We start from the raw sequence: 6,487 nt of genomic DNA, 5'->3' as shown, positions 1-6,487 counted from the left end.
TAAAGTGCAAACCTAGAACTCGGGGCGGCTGGACTTAAAATTCGGATGAGTTTAAAATAAAGCCTTCGTTTCTGAGCGTGTGGCTTCTAGCAACACAACGGGCAACGGAGTCGTGTGGGTCCCAGCAAGCCAAACAACCTGAGCTTCCATACTGTAAGGGGGGGGGGCTATTCGTCAGAAAGTAATTGAGCTGCTGCATAATTTTTTAATTTTAATTTTAATTTTTAATTTTAACTGGGGTTTTACTTATGCAGGGACGAATATAATTTTTTTAAAATCTGTTTTTAACTTTTGTATCTTTGTTTTTAATCACCCTGTAAACCGCCCTGAGTCCTTCGGGAAAGGGCGGTATATAAATTTAATAAAATAAAATAAAATAAAATAAAATAAATAAATAGGGTCTGCAAAAATGACGGCTGACGCTGGAGGGCAGCAAAGGGCTACAATTGTCTGCGTCTTTTTTGGCTACCACCTGGTGGGTGTCTGGGGTTTCGCAGTGCAGAGTTGGCGGCCCCACCCTTTCTGCTGCTTGGTGCGTGTTGTTGTGTTGGTTTTTTTTAACCAATTCCCTAACGCTAACTTGTAATTGAAAGCTGTACTCTTAAAAGTTAAAGTCCCTAAATGGCAGACTCGAGGAATTCCTAGCAGCCCTAAACAGCAAAAGAGCAGTAGTAAGCATCTTTCCTTTGCAGCCTGGATTTGCCCGGCAGACTAGGCTGGGTTGAGTCACTTATGGTTCAGCGTGTTGTGGGAACCCAGCCATTGTCTGACGGGGGAGGGGAACCCGCGGCCATCCGGGGAAGGTTTAATATGCTTGATTTGCATTCTTATGTGAATACTATAAATGGGGTTTTGTTAGCCTGGATTTAGAGGGTTAGGCTTAGAGCCGAGAGTACCGCGGGACTTTATTTTTATTTTATTTTATTTTATTTGTATACCGCCCTTCAGTCCCTTTAAAGCAGGGGGTCTTCAAACTTGGCCCTTTTATGACTTGTGGACTTCAACTCCCAGAATTCCTCAGCCAGGCAAGCTGGCTGAGGAATTCTGGGAATTGAAGTCCACAAGTCATAAAAGGGCCAAGTTTGAAGACCCCCCTGCTTTAAAGGGACTGAAACGTGCAGATACAGGTGGCGTGTCTCTTGCGGCCGTTTGGCTTCTCGCACACGTTTCCTCCGCCAAGAGGAATTGAACGACGCTCCCTTAGCAGGGCAAGGACCCAACCCTCTCTTATGGCTGGGTCCTGATTCAGAGGTTAGGAATTTGCATCTGATTGCTATTTTGTCATCCTATGATTTGTCTATCCAGCTCTGTGCACGCCTTAGGCATCGAGGGAGGAGGAGGAGAAGGCCATGCAATCGCTTGTAAAGGGAAACTTACTAATCCAAGCCAGATAAGGGAGGCGGAATTAAAAGCGACGCAATTAAAAAAAGGAAGGAAGAAAAAGGGGGAGGGAGGACGCCAGCCAGAAAGAAAAAGAAGAAGAAGAAGAAAAAAAAAAGCAGGAAAGAAAGATCTGTCTGGAAGATCAAGGGAAGCATCGCGCGTGGAAAGCTGAGCGGCCCAGCTGGATCAGTGGACTGGATTCCGGGGGAATAAAAGGAACCAGCCAGAAGGAAAAATGAGGCTCCCCTCGCGTGTCTGTTTGCAAGGTAAAATAGCCCCCGCGATAGGAATCCGCTCTTCTCTAATGTTTTTGGTGGTGTTTTTTTTTAAAAAAATAATAATAATGGACAAACGGCTCAGGATTCTCCAAGCGGGGGGGGGGGATAATATAGGTGTGTGTTTGTGCGCCTTAGTGTTTTGAAATTTGAGCGAATGGGAAACAAAATTGTTGGCGTTTTAGAACAGATCTCCAGCTTTCCCCTCCCTTCCCAAAGAAGGGAATGGAGGGGTGGTTTTTTTAGGGGGAGGGGGGAGTAGAGCGATATAAATAAATGGCTAAATAAAGTTAATATGCAATGTGCTTTACGGGTTGAGCGAGCCCTCCGCGTCGCTGCTTTTCTTTTAACTGCCCTTGGCTTCTAACTTTACTTGAAAAAGAGAGAGAGAGAACCATGGTTATATTTGAAATCGAGTTGTGGGAGGAGGAGGAGGCGGCGGGGCGGGCAGGCAGGGGCGGCTCTCCTTCGTGTATTTTTCCCCCTCCTGGGTGCAACTGCGTCCCTCGCTGTCCCTTTCCTGAGCAAGCTGGCAAGTTCCACTCCTGGATTAATTTTGCAATTTAGTTTTAAGCCGAGGGTGGTTGTTGTTTTTTTTTAAAGGACAACTGTAATGTAACTAAAAGTAATCCATTTGGCTCGCTTCAGCCCCCCACCCCCACCCCGCCCCCCACAATTAACATTTGTATGGATCGCTTAGCGACCTTTCCCCCACTGTTTTTCTGTTGGGATTGTTCTAGACAACGTAGGTTGATTTACATTACGGGAGTCTCGAACGAGCACTTTTTTTAAAAAAAAAAAGTCTGCTTTAATGGATCTCGTTGAAAAGGCTGCGTTCTACACCTATATTAATTTAATATACAAGCTGTTGTGACCCAGAATATTTCGTTCTCTGGAACTGCCTTTATCTTGTACCCTTTTTAACCTTCCAAATCTTAACCTAGAAATAATCTTTTTAAAAGAGAGCATGCCATTAACAGCGTGTTTATTCAGAAATGTCTCTCACTTGTCTGCTGGGCCTAACTGCCCTAGTAAGTGCGATTGTCAGCGTTGTTTAAGACGGCATTTTTAGTACTTAACTCGGCAACAAAGGATTTTTCTGTATTCACGTTTGAGCTACCTTCTATGCTTGCCCCCCTTTATTTAATGGCCACAATGGATCACAGTATTTAATAAAAAGGTCGTATCATAGTATGAGTGTCTTTTTAGACATTTGTTCAGTTCACCTTCAAGCCCCTTTCTATAATATCTGTTCAGAAGGACTCAAGGTCAAAGTGGTGAGTGGACTAACTGTGAAAGCATGCACACTAGTGTGTGTGAACTGAGAGATCTGATTGTGTTGACTTTGGAGGCACCAACTGGATCAATATATCATGCAGAGGTGCAGCGCATATTTTTTGCCTACCTATCAGGCTTGCCTGTGGATTTAGCCTGTGTGTGAAGGGATAGTTTTGGAAATATTACATTTAAAGGAGCTTTGCTATACAGTAATTTTTGTCTGCATCCTGTGGCTATATTTCTCTTGGCTGCTGAGCTGTCTCTGTGATTTGACTTTGCAGGAATTACTAGTTTGATCTCTTTAAAAAAAAAAGCTGAAAAACACGATTGAGGACTTGGATTTTCCTTCGCAATTCTGGCTTTTACAAGTTTCTCTATCAGAGTGAGAGGTAATTTAGGGTGTTTCAGGGCCCTCTCTGGAATTTAGATCACCTGAATCTTTTGCAAACTAGCAAAAATCCTGAAGCATGCAAGTTTGTGTCGCTTCTGCTGCTTGTGATCACTGAGGCCTGGCTTCTTGGATAGACAATGGTTTTGCCCCTGCCAGGACAGCTTTAGGTCCAGACATATTGTTATTGCTCTCCTACCAAAAGTTAAATCTAGGAGAAGTTAGAAAGTAAACCCAGCTATGAAGAATCCAGCCTGTGGAGCCCTACCCCTTTGTTCTTTTATGCTGCTCACTAAAGGGAGACAAAATATTGAAACTGCTTGATGATGATAATGAGTATGCAACACCTCCTTGCCCTCAACATACTTTGAGTTGAAAAAGTCTGGCTTAGTCAATGATTGCAATTTTATAAGAGAGTGAGTAATTACAAGTAGTCAAGGGTCATCACGTTACAAAATTTGGCATGGTGCAAATGTGTGCACACACATACATAATCTCATAGATACATATACACTGAGGCTACAGAATCCGTAGGTGGTATACAGAAGTTTATGGAGCTAGAGGCAATGAAAAAAGCTGAGCAGTTTTTTAAACCCCAGAATTTCCTTAAATGATCAATGTCAGCTTACCTCATCTCATTTATCAGACTCATAAAAATATTTAGTTGTTTTATGATTCCTTAATTATAACTGGCTGATTGTATCTCATTATCTTTGCTTCATTACAACTCAGGAAGTCAGTTTTAATTCTTAGCTCTGTGTATCTGCTGTGGCTTGTTCCTCTTATCAAATATTAAAATTAAATCCATCTTGCAGGATATCGTTCTATGGCACACATCTGCTCCAATCCATGAATGTGGTCCATATGTAAAAAGCACATCGTCATTTGTAGTTCAAATAGTTCCTGCTCCTAGGCTGAATTTAGAATATGCTTCCCAAATGGGAGGGAGAAATCTGTAAATCTGATTAACCTTATGCTATTAACTTCATTTGACAGAATTCTGCCCAAGGAATTAAGAGTCTTAAATTTCAAGCCTGTGCATGGAAAAAACAGGGCATGCAGAAAAACATTTGGGATCTGGACAGCTTTGAACATCTTGTGTCTGGGGGATTGATTGGCAGCAGAGATAATAGAATTTGCTGCAATATAAATTGTTACACCCAAGCCTTGATAGACAAGTGTTTCTCCTTGCTGCCTAGTCTGTGTGCACATAACTTTCTATTTCTGCCTACCCTTAGGATCTTAATATTGGCAGCAACTGGAAAAATCCTACCACCTCTTTTTGCGTAGCTAATAGGCTTCCTTAAATTGCCCTTCGTTTCAGTTTCTGCGGCTTCCCAGATTAATATAGTATTAATGTCTCTGGCCCAGAACAGAGCTTAGATGAGCCTGCCTTCTGAGGTCCCAGTTCAGCCATTTCTAGATTTTTTCCCCTTTTTTTCTCAAACTCTGACAACTATTATGCCCTTGCTTGTTTATAGCTGGAATTGGGTCTATAGTTTGAAGTGACAGTGGTGGAGAAGTAAAATATTTTTGACAAGGTGGGATTGGCTTTAGGAGAAAATGTGAAGGTACATTATAATTCATCTTTAATTTCTAGGCATGAATTGCTTAGTTCTTGAGCAAGAGGAGAAGGTATTTTTCACATGCTTAACGCATTTGAAATTATGTATTTTGAGATAAGAGATAGGCAATTTAGATACTTTTTTTCTTTATTACAACATTTTACCAATCTAAGCGGGGGGGGGGGCAAAGGTAACGTATTTTCAATCTCTGGTTATATTTTGTTGGTTTGAGTTTGGCTATATATATCTTTTAGGCAAGCAGCTTAGATTAGGTAATGAGGAACAGGCACCACTAAATTCACAAGAATTGAAATATTTGATATTTATTTCTTGTTTGCCTACCCTTTTTGCAATTTACCTATTCAATTCTCTATACACGCATACACCAACCACTCTTCAGTTATACTCCCACATGGTTACTGGACACATGTTAATATTCAGTTCTTGAAAATTTCCGTAATATGAAAATTCTATCATGGCTGTTGGGGGAATAAAAAGTCATATGCAACTGATACCCTGAATGTAAAATTATTAGTGTTAGTTTCCATGTTCTGGGATTTTTTGAAATTTGAAATATCAAGATCATGCAATATGTAAATTGTGAATTGTAATATATGTAAAACAGATAAAATGAAAACAGGAGTTGAGAACTTTTTTTTTTACTGAGTTGAGGTTATTTTCAGAGCATTTTTGACATGTACAGGTAGTCCTTACTTACAACAGTTCATTTAGTGACCATTCAAAGTTATGACACTGAAAAAAGTGACTTACGACTGTTTTTCACACTTAGAACAATTGCAGCATCTCCATGGCCAAAGATGAAAATTCAAATGCTTGACAACTGACTCATGTTTATGACAAGTTGCAATGATTCCCTTTTGCGACCTGACAAGCAAAGTCAATGGGGAAGCCAGATTCACTTAACTGTGTTACTAACTTAATTGCAGTGGTTCACTTAACAAATGTGGCAAGCAAGGTCGTAAGATAGGGCAAAATTCACTGAACCGATGTCTCACTTAGCAATAAAAATGTTGGGCTCAATTGTGGTCATAAGTCGAGGACTACCTGTATTCCTTTTGGGGGCATCGTCCTTTCTTTATTTTTTTTGTGTATGATAGTGAGATTCAAGGTGCTGGTAATGACCTATAAAGCTTTCAATGGCTTGGGTCCGGATTATCTAAGGGAACACCTGCTGCCGGCATCAACTTCCCATCGTCCCGTGCGCTCCCACAGGGAGGGCCTTCTTAGGGTACCGCCAGTCAAGGAATGCCGGCGGGTTATCCCCAGGGGGAGGGCGTTCTCTGTGGGCGCGCCGGCCCTTTGGAACCATCTTCCCATGGAGCTTAGGACTGCCCCCGACCTTCGCTCATTTCGCAGGGATTTGAAAACTTGGCTTTTTGAGCTGTCTGGCCCAGACTGAGGGGTTTTAATTATTTATTAATGGGGTTTTAGTTTAAATTCAGGGACTTAATTTAATTTTAGTTTTAATCGATTTTAACTTTGTATGTATGTATTTTTAATTTTTCCCTGTAAACCGCCCTGAGTCCTACGGGAATAGGGCGGTATACAAGTTTAAATAATAAATAAATAAATAAATA

The 6,487-nt window shown here is 41.2% G+C and overlaps 1 protein-coding gene across 4 annotated transcripts in view; it reads left to right on the top strand.

The window, feature by feature from the left end:
• The first annotated feature begins 18 nt into the window (after positions 1–18).
• ARID3A (AT-rich interaction domain 3A) overlaps positions 19–6,487 on the top strand; it is an 86,173-nt gene continuing 79,704 nt past the window's right edge. The window contains exons 1-2 of one of the 4 annotated variants that reach the window (XM_081322665.1): positions 19–153; positions 1,306–1,649. The gene's annotated coding sequence lies outside the window, so the exon portion shown is untranslated. Of the gene's footprint in view, positions 154–604; positions 672–1,055; positions 1,650–6,487 lie in introns of those variants that run through there. The other 3 variants (XM_081322666.1, XM_081322667.1, XR_014025810.1) reach the window with 3 other exon arrangements.

This window comes from Vipera berus (genome assembly GCF_964194415.1).
Source record: "Vipera berus genome assembly, chromosome: 1".
NCBI classification, from domain to species: domain Eukaryota; kingdom Metazoa; phylum Chordata; class Lepidosauria; order Squamata; family Viperidae; genus Vipera; species Vipera berus.
This window is presented reverse-complemented; position numbering and strand designations above follow the sequence as displayed.